The 13851-nt window shown below is 30.9% G+C and overlaps 1 long non-coding RNA gene across 1 annotated transcript; it reads left to right on the forward strand.

Moving 5' to 3' along the window:
* Nucleotides 1-1316: 1316 nt before the first annotated feature.
* LOC110775690 (uncharacterized) lies at nt 1317-7856 on the forward strand. The gene is made up of 3 exons (XR_002529851.2): nt 1317-4938; nt 5923-5970; nt 7235-7856. It is a non-coding gene; the product is annotated as an uncharacterized lncRNA (long non-coding RNA).
* Nucleotides 7857-13851: the final 5995 nt, after the last annotated feature.

Here is a 13851-nt window from a genome sequence, read left to right on the forward strand (position 1 = left end):
AGCCTTGTGTGGCAAAATACTGTTTAATTGGTTACTGGTTAGGGTAGTTTTACTTCAAACAAACATGTAACATGAATGATTATTTTTAAAACGGATAGAAGTGTATATTTTTTTTATAAAAAATATTGGTAGTCAAACTTCCTAAACGACCATTATCTAACTATTTCACTTAGCTAGTTGTTCAAACTTGACCATTTGCTTGTAATTTTTGTCGTTTTTTTGTGCCCATGCTTGTACTCTCTCCGTTCCTAAAATATTGTCCCATTACTAACTTCACTTTATTAAGATTTGATAGTAAAATATAAACATGATAGGAGATGGGCCTATGAGGTAGATACAAATAACAAGTGTGAAAATTTACCATTTAAGGTATGAGACAAACTAGGGGTGCATGCAAACGAGTCGAGTCGAGTACTACTCTATTTATGTTCATGTTTATGTTCATTTAATTTAGGTGAGCTCAAGCCCGAGTCCGGGCCCAAGCTTTCAACCGAGCTCAAAAATTTATTCAAGCTCGGTTCGTTTAAGAGATTTTGTGTTCGTGAACGGTTCATAAACCTAGCCTGGTTCATAGCCTAGTTAATTAACCTAGCCTAGTTCTTAAACGATCTTTTTTCTTAAACGAGCTTTGCACTTTTAAGTTTAACCATTTGAAAACATAATTTTGAATGTGCATTAATTTAGCTATTTAAATTCAATTTTATTTTATTCAATAATAAATTTTTTTGGATGTTAAAATTAAATTTATAATACGATTTTTATCTATGAACATACAATTATGTACGGAAATTTTGATTATGAAAACAAATAGACGAGCTTGTTCATGTACATAAATGAACGAACATATGTAGGTTCAGGTTCAAGCTCATTTATTAAACAAGCTTCAAAAGTTGTCCAAGCTTGACTCATTTATTAAATGAATGATTGAACGAGCTTTAACCGAATACGAACCCGAATAGTTTATTGAGAGTCTCGACTCATTTGCACCCTAAGACAAATAAAAAGGAATACGAGGCAATCTTTTAAGTCTTAATGTATTAACAAATGAATTTAGATAAAATTTATCCCTAATAATACACGTTACTTAATTAATCCATAATCATATCCTCCGCTTGCAATTGGCAAGAAAGTCTAAATAATCACATGCCAAAGCTTTGACAAGTTACAACTTACAAGACTTACAAGTTACAACACATCAATAACATAACACGCCACAATAATTTGTAAGTTTGTTTTAAGGATCACATAAAACAATAATTAACGCACCAAAAAGTTGAAAAAATCGCCCAAAACCCCATCACACATACACAAAACGTTCACACAACCTTTGTTGACTTGAAGGCGCAAGACTGCAAAGAACAGTTAGTGGGCCCAACGTGGAAAGTGGAAACCCACTATAAATAAACCTAAAAAGAAAATACCCGTTTTAAGCACAGCCATAAACGGGCGGGTTATTTGACGATTACCGACATTGATACCGGAAGTAGGTGACCTACATACGTGTCAGAATCCTAGTCGTCTGTTAGCCTTTATAAATAACCCCATCACCCTTTTCTCCAAATCTTTCTGAGGTGGTAGGAGGAGTAGGAGTTGTTAGATTAGATTAGCTGAAAATAGGTATAGCTTCAGGAAATTTAAAGCACATAACGAAACAAGCAAAAATAAAAAAATACTATAAATAGATTCTCTCTCTTCTCTCCTCTCATTCACAAATTTAGAGAGAGAAAATATATAGAGAGAGGAAATCGAGGTTTTTTCACAGAGAAAAATAGCGGCGAGGTTTTGTTGTTGCCGTAGTCTCTGATTCGCTTGGTGCAGGTCGGGAACTGGTGATTTTTTTTGGTTGTTAAAAAATCTTCCGCCGCCTTAGCAGCAGCCGTAATCGGCGGAGAGATTGATTCGTTCTGTCTGCTCAGCTGGTGGTATTCCGGATCCCGCCTTGCATCAACTGAATCTGAGCCTGCGGTGAACTTACTCCAGTTCTCATCGGATCGGACGACTTTTTACTTTTGTGTTTGTTGATTTGAAGCTCGCATTTTTCAATTTCTTTATTATTGATTATTATTTTATTGATTATTGTTAAAATTCGTGCTGTTGTTTTTGATAGCTGGTTGATTGAGATGACTGATGAGATCTTTAAATAATAAATAGATTTATTTGTTTATACGAGTTTTTGAGATTTGAATTTGTTAGTAATTTGAATTGCAAATAATGCCAATTCTATATTCAGTTGTCTGCGGTGAAGTTTTCGGTTGGTTAGAATTAGTTTTCAGTTAAATTGATTGGAATTTTTTAATTGGGATTTGGTATGTTGTTGGACTTGTTTTACAATATGATTAGTGTTTTTTGATGTAGGAGTTGACACCTGATTGATGATTATATTTTGATAAACAATGATTTTGATGTTCCATGTGCTGTAATATTGATAAAAGTCAATCTTGCCATCGGCTAGACCTTCGCTGCAGCATTGTTCGACATCTCTTGTTCTTTTTGTTAAATGAATCGTGTTATCATTGATATGTTTGAGTTCATTTGAAGGTTGGTTCCCAAACCTTCACCTCTGTGGATGATAGGGGTTTTGAAGTATAAAAGTAAAGGTCTTTTGTTCTGTAAGTTGAGGTGAAGAGATGTGAATTTTTGGGATGGTTCATTGTAAGTTATGTGTTCTTCAGCTAGTTTCGGGTGATCTTGAGTAGGGTTTTGTTGATTATATTGCTTGTTTGGCTTAATATTGAAGTATCCATGATGGCTTAATCTTAATAACCTAGTATCTATATTTTTAATCCAAGATTTGATTGTTGTTGTAGTAGTGAAATTTTGATGGTGCACCATATGAAGTTGCTAGAAGCACATTGTAGTTTTTGTAAGTTGTGTCGATAGAAGCTATGTTGTCTTCCATGATGGAAAACAACCGATATACGGTGTCTATAATTTCAACTTTATGGGCTACATTGAAGTGCATATGAATTGATGATCTTTCCATAAAAGTGGTTATTTGAACAATATATTTAATGTTTGTTGCGTTATCTAGTTGTTTATGTTTAGAGAGATGATTCTGTGATGAATTTTCTGCATTATCAAATATGGTTTTCAGCTGTGCTTTGAGCGTGATGCATATGGTCCCTGTTTGATGCATTTGCAGAATAATATAATTTTGAACTCAATAGTCTTAAAGCGTAATATGCAATATTTTACGAGTAGTATATTGTAGTTTCTTGTAGTTTTTGGCTTGCCAGATCATACATATAATACAAAAGATAATCAGCTTAATTTTGCCAGAAATGTAATATTGAGTGACTGGCTGTTGAATTGATGTACAAAAGATGGATGGCTTTTTGTTCTGTGGGCTGCACCTCGTGAATGTTTTGGGATGGAAATCTATGTTGCTGTTATCTGTTTGTTGCTTCTCTGATTAGTAAATGTGTTGCAGAAGTTCTTGCTGCACCAGGTAAATATTCATCTGCACATTTTGAATTAACAAGTGTTCAGCGTTTCATTGTGGAATCCATTGCTCTCTGTGTGAAATGTAACCAGATTTGACCCTCTAACTATGCATCCACCTATGTACACTGGAAATTGGAAGAGAAAACATGCATGACTAATCTATCTTGTCCATGAGCTGCCTGTTCAAATTTTTTCTATTGAACCCATATTTGCTTCAGACTGAAAGATCTTTCGGTACATTTCAATGCAAGGTATATTTTAAATTTTGATTATTGTTGCTGTTTTTGTCATTTACAAAATCATGAAACATTCCAAGTTCGATTATTTTCTTGTTTGACTGAGTTTTGGGTGTACATGAATGCATTATGAACATGAGTGGTGTTTGAGCAAGATGAGATCTTTTCATAAATATGAAGAGTTTTTTTAAATTTTCATTTTTTTAGGGTGAAAAACCAGCAATTAATATTCAATTAGTTTGTGGGGATGATTTTTGAAACTCTTTATTCCCTAATTTAACTTTGATGCATATATTTTTCATGGGTACTTTTTACTTGTAACAATATCTCGCTCCATGCCTCTATCCCAGATCAAAGTTAACAAGGAGGTAAAAAGTAGAGTTGAATTTTTTTTAAAGTGGGTAAAAGTAGAATGTTAACTATGAGCTAGGACAAATGTTTCCAATACATTTTACCTCTGGATTGACAACGGATATTCTGGACAAGTATATGACTGGCTATCAACTGTTAAATACATTCTCTCTGGCTCTCTTATCGTTTGGTCCTTGACACGTAACATTGCATGAATGATTGTTATAAGTATTGTGACTGCCAATTGTATATCATTTCCTATATCTGCAGGCTCTCTATGTTTTTGATTCAAGTAATATCTGGTGTTTCTCTGGTTAAATATTGTACTAACTTCCCTGTTGTTGATTAAATTGGACTTGTAGCAGTTAAAGGTCAACATGATTTGACATGAATCTGTTTCAGGCACTGTATCCATATCCGTAGTTATCAATCTTAATTTTGTCAAGAGTATTATCTTTTTCATGTATGACAGCTTGCGGTCCTTGTCAAGGGTTTCCCCGTCTTTCTGGAGCAGCTTGGTGAGCTGATTTGACGAGCACGACACTTGAAGTTATTACAGCTTTGCTCAAGTTCTGGAAGTCATCTGTTGGTATAATTTCTTTGATAAATTTGTCTTTTGGTTGTATGTAAGTTGCATGGATTATAATTTATATGTGATAATGAAGATATTCTTTTAGCTGCTTAGTGTTCTTTGAGAGCCACAGTTCAAGAAGACATGAGTCAGATGACACTGCTGGCCATAGAGAATACCCAGAGGAACTTAAGGGGGGAGGGGGAATTCAGGAGATATATTATGATTACAACTTGGAGGCTTAAAAATTGGCATTGACTCCCCATCATCACGACCAGCTGAAAAGAGGCTCACTGCAATGGAATAATAGAGTTGTTTTCATATAACCCTAATCTGGTATGGTTATGTATATGTCTATCTACTGTTCACATTATGTAACAATTAGTCAAACAGTAGTGAATAGTTGACTCTTGAAATCGACAAGCTTTCAATCAGTCTTTTGGAGGCAGAAAAATGCAATCTGCGAACCGCTGTTATAGTAACTGAGGGATATGGCCTCGTTGTGTGTTGTTGAATTTAGGGTACTACTGGTTTATTAATCCTACATACAGAAGGGATTTATGATTAAAAGCGCTATTTGTCTGTCATCATGAATTATACAAGTTCCTTAGGTAGATAGGTCATTGTCGGTTTTGCAAGTCTTTTAGTTAAGTTTACACATATTGCAATGACAAATTTCTACTTATTATGGGTATGATGAAGAAACTGACCAATATTTAGCAGACTTGTTGCGCAAATATTATCTAGTTTTATGATTGGAAGATTAAACAGAATTTGGTTCAATGAAAAAACTAATTTACGCTGATTTCTACAGAATCTAGCCAAAGAAGAGAAAATTGATGGATCTTGTTGGCAAGAATCGCAGGATACTGTTTCATGGTTTTTATTGTGCTGTACATCATTGATGCATGTCATGCCAAAATATACTTGCATGGCTGATTGGCTGCCTCTGTTTTTCTTTGTTCGTCTTCCTTTTTGGTGCTCAACTGTTTTAGGCCTTCAGGTGTGTCTTGAGAAAATAATGTGAACTTGGTCTAGGAGAACATTTATGGGTGTTGTACCGTCAAACCTATTGGAATACATAGAATCTGTTTCTGTTGTGCTACAGTATTACTGTTTATACAATGAACTCACTAAAAAAGCCAGTGGGCTTTATTATATAAGTTGTTGGACTTTCTTTAGTATATAATTACTTCTATGCAGTTGTGTACATTGCGGCTGGCGCAATACTTGGGGTTTTACTTTGGATTGGTGTATACTTGAATATCTCTTACAGTTTCTGGCCTTGGTCTTGTATTCTGAATTCATGCTTTGATCCAGGAATCAGCTGCTGAAGCGAGTTTGTCAGCCCTTGAAATTTTGACTGAGGTATACTGCTTTGATTATTCCATTGATAGTTTAAATGGCCACTGATTGTATGTCTACAAAGATTAGAGTTTGGAAATTTCTAGACCTGGATGTAGAAGAGAGATTTTTCTTGGTCAAATGTTGTGATACTGTCTCACAGATATCTTGCACTTGTCTCCCTTGGATATGCTTTTGACATAACTCTGCAACTTGCTTCTCTGCATCAGCAATGCTTTTGTGGATGGTTTTTTTTTTATATTTTTATTAATTTTATTTCAAGGCTCACTTTTATATGCTATTTTGAAATATACCTTTTGTATTTTTTTTTAACTTTCTCGTTTTAAACTTTACTTATTTTTACTATTCCTTATAATGTTTTTTTCCTGTAATGTATATATTTACCTCTTACTTTCTCTTTCCCCCCTCTTCTTTGTTTATTCTTTTAACTTTCCGTTTCTGTCTTGTTTGATTGGTCACATTGACAATCTCCTATGTAGATTCATATTAGCCAACCGGACCCCAAATCATATTGGGACTAAGGCTTTGGTGTTGTTGCTCTTAAAAAATTCTTACCCTTCCTCAGAAATGGTTTCTCTTAAACAAAAGTCGCTTCCAAAATCCAAAACAGATTTTTGGGACATGCCCTGATTCAGAAGGATTGCTCCATGTGTACCCTATAATTCTTAGGTATTTCATTATTGAACTTTGAATGTCTGTCATGCTTTTCCTGTGGCTGTGAGTAATTCTTGTTGTGTAACAGCGTTGATTCCCCTTGTATCATCAACCTCTATGCTAGTTACATGTTTAAATGGCTGAGAAGTAAAACATCCATCTCTTTACGATTTCCTCGAATCTTAATTTGTATACAATACGATGGTATAATATTTGTTTTTTGTCTGTCCAGCAGCATATCCGTAGTTGTCAATTTGTCATATAGACTGTGTCCATCTCTGTGAATTTGTATTTGTTAGTTAATTAGAATTTTTGAATTCTTAAGATTGTCTTTGGTTGGCCGTGTAATCGTTGTAAGTTTTAGCATAGTAAGAAATCAGAAATATAACCTAGTTAAGAAAGTTCAATGGGAAATAGTAGGGGTGTACTTGCTTCCATGAATTCTCAGGTCTCCCCATTTTCTTCTTAGCAAATTTTATTTTGGCATGCCTTGTATAATAAAGGAGAAATAGTTAGAGGTTAATCATACTTTATAATATTAGATACATGCTGTGAATCATCAAGAGATATAGACATTGGTTATTCACTTATTTGTATTGTTCGTTTAATGCAGGAATTTGCTGCTTGCCTTTGTTTACTCAGAGAAAAACAGAATAGCATACGGTTGCACGACTTCAGAAACTCGAAGCTGAAAAGCCTTAAGACCTCGATAGTCGATATCTTGAATATTTTTCTACATTACAGAAGCATGGAGGTACGATTCCAACTGTTTTAAGTGTCGAAAGAGAGAAAAGTTACCTGTGTTGTTGTGATATGCTTGCAAACCTGGAGCCTTCTTATCAGGGATTTTGTACCAATTGATTCAGCAATTCACCAAATGACTAGAGTTTTGTATGTAAAATTCCAAATCATTTGATGAATTGCTGAACAATTAGTCTACATCCCTGCTCTCAAAACACATACAAGAGGAGATTGTATGTGCCCTGTGCCTGTATGGCTGTATTGCTGTATGTTGCAGCAGTTTTATGTCAAATCCTGTGGCCATAATGCTGTAAATGTAGTCGTAAAGTATTTATTCACCCAAATCGCAAAAATATTAGAAATAAATCAGAAGGATCTTTGCTGGAGATTTTTTATTTTTTTTATTTTTAAGATTTACTTTTCTCAATACGACATTGTTGGTGGTGTATTTTTTGGGTTGACGTAATAAAGAAAAGAAAAGAAAAGAAGAGAAAGGCAAGGTATTTTCGTTTCCAATAATGATTGATTACAATAGCAAAGCGGAGATATATTTCCATTTTGTATACATATTTGTTCACGCATGATATTAATCTACAATCATATTCCGTACCATATAACAATTATTTTGATTGTCAAATACTCATACGGTCGTAAGTTGGACTGTACTATTTTCGTTCCTTAAAGTTTTTTACATTAACAATTTATATAGACTTCAATTATATTTAATCATGCTATATCCAATTTCGTATATGAAAAGTTATAAAAAATTAATATTTTGAAAGTATATAGCGATACCAATCTAACAAAATTTTACATTTTGATGTACTACATGGATAAAAGTGAAAATTTACGGGATTTTTCATACTTTGGGCATATATTTCAAGCGTAAAGAACTTTTAGGAACGCAGAAGTTAGATGTTGTGACATGAACATATAGACAAAAGGTCTTGTGCGCACAAGGTGTAAAATACATTTATTGTACATTAAATGATTAATTTTATACATTATTAGTGATTTTGAAGTAATAAGTTTTATTAAAATGAAAAAATTTATCATTAAAAAATAGATAACTTTTACATATATAAGTTTGACTTTTAAGCATTTTGAGTTAATTTTTACTCCGGTGTACAATAGTTATTGTACAACCCTTGTAAATAAGAATTTGTGATATATCGATCTTTGAACTTATACTCCGTAATAAACAATTATATATATATACGGTGTCATCTATCTATTACGTATACTAAAAGACACACCAGGAATGACACGTGTCACACACTGGTGAGTTCTTAGTATTTGGCTTTTCCTTTTTTCCTTATTTTTCCAAAAAAAATTACTATATTTTAAATAATCTTATCATTTCTTTTTTTATATGAAAATCATTCCTTACAAAATTGTTATTCTTTATCAAATTTTTATTTCTATAAATCAACTATTTGTTTCTATATTTTACGGTGTGTGTATATATATATATATATATATATATATATATATATATATATATATATATATATATATATATATATATATATATATATATATATATATATATATATATATATATAATATTTACATTTTTATTATTTTCAAAATTTGGCGACATATAATTTTTGTACTACTTTATTTTTTAAAAGTCAGTGAATAATTACACTATTTTATTTTAAAATAATACCTAGAATAATGTGTCACTCCTTTGCGAGAGTTTTTCTGGCACATTTATTTACAACCAAAATCGAGAACTATAACTATCAGTCAATCAATCAAATTAAATCAATCAATTACTATATACAAGACCTGGCAAACAGTCGTTTGGGTCGATCGCATTCAAATCAAGTAATTTCTGGTCACTTTTACTTTGGATCGGGATCAGTTATGAGTCAAAATTCTGAGAGATTTTGTATTGTGTTTTATTACATTTTATGCATTTAAGTATTAAAAGGCGAGCACAAGGAAATTATTTAAAAATCCGAAACTCGGTCATATATTCGATCTATAAACCAGGGTATCCTGACAAATATGGGTATCAGATCAGATGTTGATGCTTGATCAAAAATATGATATCAGTACGGTAAAAAAAATACTCCCTCCGACCCAGATTAGTTGTTACACTTACCTTTGCACAAAGTTTTAGGTGATAAGTGGTTGTTTGGTTATCAATTGTTATTTTATTGAAAAAGTAGATGTAACAGGAGTTAGTGTGGTATTTTTTAATTAAATGAGAGAGGGTGTGGGGACAAAAAAAATTTAGTGGGAAGAGAAAGACAATATAATAATTGTGGGATCATTCCTAATTTAGAAATGTAACAACTGATCTGAGACGGACAAAAAAGGAAAGTGTAACAACTAATCTGGGATAGAGGGAGTATTTTAACGAGTAATTGAACCTGATAAGTTTTTTTCTTCTTTTGTTTCCATCTTAAATATTTTTATTGAAATCTTAAACTTCTAAATAGTAATTCGTACTAATCTCTTTATCATTTATATAAATGGTAATTTTCTCTTACTTTTCCATTAACACTTGACAAAATCTAATTTTATTTTACTTAATAAAAAAAATCTTTTTAATAAATTAGTGTAAAATTAAAAATAAATAAATTATTTAATAAAATTCGTACGTTGCACGGGACCTAACCTAGTTTATCAAGAAAATTTAGTGTGTAATTGATTGTATCGTGAACGTGTACCATGCACATTTAGGCATGTAGCCCGTTCTTCGTGCTTGCAATAGTTTTACAAAAAACAGTTTTTGGGCCTGGATGAAGCTCCGAGTTACTACATTAATAACATTCACATTGAGTTAGTTTTTTCCTGCAATGATAAAATAAAACATGTCATATCCTAGTGGTTAAAGCTTTATTGTTTAAATTTAATTGTCGGAGGTTTAAATGTTATACATACCATGCATAACAATTTTTTTTTTATGTATATGAATATTACATGGAGTGGAAAAACTCGTAAACAGAGTGTCACGTGACATGCAAACTTTCTTAAAAACGCTTTTTATTATATCTATTATACATTATACTAAAACAGACACCAGCAATGACACATGTCATTTCTCCCCCCAAAGTATTTTCTTTTATTTTTTCTCTTTTTTATTGAGTTTCATAACATGAAATTGATATAATGGTTATGGAAGTGACCAATAATAATATAGACAAAATATTCTACAAAAAATATTTTTCCTAAAAATGTCTCTACTTTACTTATATTTTTCTTTTATATAAACTTTTTTATGTATGCAAAAAACAACTACAGCATATTGATTTAAATATTATGGAAATAATAGATACCATGTAATAATAATATGTTAAAATGAATTTTGGATATTTAGTCAAAACAGTATACGGAGTATTTAATAATGGGAAATATATTTACATAATAATTTGGTCAAATTAGCATATTATTAAGCACATAAAAGATGTAACACGTATGTAATAGGACCAAGAATTGCATATTATATGATTAAATTAGTATGTCCGAAATTTATTCATTATTGAGTACTCCTGTAATAACTTTGTGGGGGGGGGGGGGGGGGGAATGTTGAGTTAAATATTTCATAAAAGAAAATGAACAAATAATAATTTTATAATATCCGTGTGTGCACGGGACCTAATCATATCTAATAATATATACATACAAGTATTTATATACTCCGCACAGGGGCGGGTTTAGGGGGGGTACAAGGAGTACCGTTGCCCCCCCCCCCCCCCCCCCCCCCATTCCCTAGATCCGCGAAAAAATATATAACAGTAACATGTATTTTGCATATATTTGAAATTCCCTATTAGGTATCACATAAATGAGTTTGTCTCAGTTGGTTGGGTAGCCTCATTATGTTAAAGCAATGAGATACAGGGTTTGAGTCTTGGTAATTCTTATTTTTCATCACTTTTTTCCATTTATTTAGCTCCTTAATGTTTTACTTTCTCATTGTTTAGCGTTTAATAGTTTTTTCACTATTTAAGTATTTATTGATTTTAGTCTTTCCTTTTTTTTCAAATCTTTAATGATTCTAGCTATATCATTTATGAGTTTCTTTTTCACTCATTTAATTTCAATTACATAGATATATCATTTTTTGTGAATTTTACTTTTGTACCTAGCTAAAATTAGTTGCATGGGTTATATAATTTTTTAAAAATAAAATTTGTGAACACAATGCTAGATGTCATATACATAGTGAAGAATAATATTTTCAATTCTATTGAAATTTAATATGATTTCAATTTCATTAATGGTTTTTATATACACATTTCACTACTCCCTTTTATTTCTCTAATTGTTCTATTGTTTATCGAATATACTAAAAGACTAGTAAATCATTGATAATATAAATGAAGTAAACGGTGGGTTTAGATTTTAATTATTTGGACTAAAATATTACAACGAATGTAATTTTGACCCCTTTTTTAATACCGAAAGTATACCCTTTTTTGGATCATTTTTATCGCGGAATTGGACCCGTTTTTTTTTTTTTTTTTTTTTCCCGTTGGTAGACTATAAGAAATTTATTCGTACCCCCATTTCTCAAATCTTAAATCCGCCACTGACTCCACATGACTAATTTTTTGATTCTTTTAGAAAAGATTGACAGAAGAATGGTTTTTAAAACTTATTTTCATTCAGGAATGAAACTTTAATTATCAAATATAGTCAATCTACGTAGGATCAAATAAGTTTATTCTTTTTTTCTCCCAGAGCAAAACCACTATTTATTCCGACTATAAGTTCTAATAATCTAATTAAATTTCTTTAAATAATTAAATTATATAAAGAGATAAATAATGTGGTTCATAACATGATGGAGCAACTCCATTATACACAATCAAAATCTCTCTCAGATCATGTTAATCGCATGAACAAGCTATAGCTAGCTAGTTAGGTACGAGTGATTTTCAATGCAAACATTGATCAACAATAGACCAAACAATGTCTTTTTGTAAATGTCCAAATCAATCTTGATTACTCCACTTTCTAGACATATGAGCGACATATGCGTAAGACCGCTAATGTCATCATTAAAAAAAGATAATTATTTGACTAGAAACTATAACTATTTGATTGAAAAATATAGCTAATAATAGTAGAAAACTATTGAATCACATTTAGTAAAATTTAATTAGAAAGCATAACTACTTGGTAAGAAGTTTCATTTTATACATGTCGTCTTAATTAATATAAGTTTTTGTATAGACGTAATATAATGATAAAGTATAATAACATCAATAAAAAAAAAAAGTAATTTAAAAATTTGTAGTTAAATTAGATACAAATTATTATTAGTATTTTGTTTATGATTAAAATAAATATTAATAATAATATTATTATTATTGTTGATGATTATTATTATTAATTATTTATTATCATAATATTAATATTATTTTATTGTTACCATTATTACTCCGTATTTTATTCCAATTATTATTATTATTATTATTATATTATTTTTATTATTGTTATTATCATTATTATTGATTTCAGTTAATTTAATTTAATTTCAATTCCGTAAGTTTAATTCCAGTCCAGTTAATTTAAATTTAATTTCAAGATATTTCAGCCCAAAAAATCCGAGCCTAAGATAATGCTTATAAATATTTATTAAAACATAGACATTACAAAAGTTAGATTCATTGGAATTATTCTTGCGTGGAGCTGGTCCACAATAATATTAGTGTGGATCCAAAATCAATAATTTTCTCTATCACCTTTTTACATACATAGAGGCATTTTTTTTTTTTTTTTTTGCTAGGCAAGTAAGGAAATATATTAATGGTCAACCAATTTACAACCTACATAGAGACATTTATTGTTCATATAGTGTCTGTAATGCATGAAACACCAAAATTCTTAGATATAGTAACCATATGTTTTTAAAAGTGATCGAATGGTAACTTAAAATAACATTATTCAAGCACAACATGTATCAAGAACACCAATTTAGTATTATTGAAGAGACCCGTTAAATAAGATAACAGGTCTCTTATTTTTTTTTCCTCTAATTTTAAATGGGCTATTTGACTCATAAGAGAGCCGTTATCTATAATAAATTAATAATAAATATCTTATATTGAAGAGACCCGTTATGTCGAACAAGGGGTCTTTTTTAAAGGGTCTCTTTGCCTATTTTTTATAGTAGTACGTGTATAATAACATCAATAATTTGTTATACTTAATGTTTTAACAAACTTATTGGTAACAAGGTAAATTAAAAAAACACTAAATAAAAATAAAAATAGGTGGAGATGCTGATTCTAACTTTAGTTATGTCAACAATCCTCCTAGTATTTTTAGGGAATATTGAATATAAATATTCACAGACACTATATAGGTACGTACATATTGATAACGTCAATACAAATACGGAGTATCATATATATATATTTTTTCTTTTTTGATAACATAATACATTAATACATGGTTAGTTGATAACTTAATACAGGTTTGAGTTAATTTCTAGACGGGTCGAATTCGAGTCCAACTTTTTCA

The sequence above is a fragment of the Spinacia oleracea genome, chromosome 6 (genome assembly GCF_020520425.1).
Source record: "Spinacia oleracea cultivar Varoflay chromosome 6, BTI_SOV_V1, whole genome shotgun sequence".
Lineage (NCBI taxonomy): Eukaryota > Viridiplantae > Streptophyta > Magnoliopsida > Caryophyllales > Amaranthaceae > Spinacia > Spinacia oleracea.